Genomic DNA, 278 nt, shown 5'->3' on the forward strand with positions numbered 1-278 from the left:
CCGTAGTTATGAAACTGGCCAATCACAATCATTCCATTCTCCCGACGAAAAGCTATGGTTGGCCAATTTCATAACTACGGATGGTATTAAACCCGATTAAGCGTGCCGTGTAGCAGAGGTCACTATCGAGGCTGCGTTCCACTTAACGCTCGCAATGCTCGCGAGCATCGTTTGTTCTTGTTTAAGGACGTTCTCCGACTGCAGTTGTGCTCAACCTAAAGTTTACTCGCGTCCACGCAATCGCCCCTACACACAGAAAATATTAGTTGAGTATCACC

The sequence above is a fragment of the Trachymyrmex cornetzi genome, unplaced genomic scaffold, assembly GCF_001594075.2.
Source record: "Trachymyrmex cornetzi isolate Tcor2-1 unplaced genomic scaffold, Tcor1.1 scaffold313, whole genome shotgun sequence".
Lineage (NCBI taxonomy): Eukaryota > Metazoa > Arthropoda > Insecta > Hymenoptera > Formicidae > Trachymyrmex > Trachymyrmex cornetzi.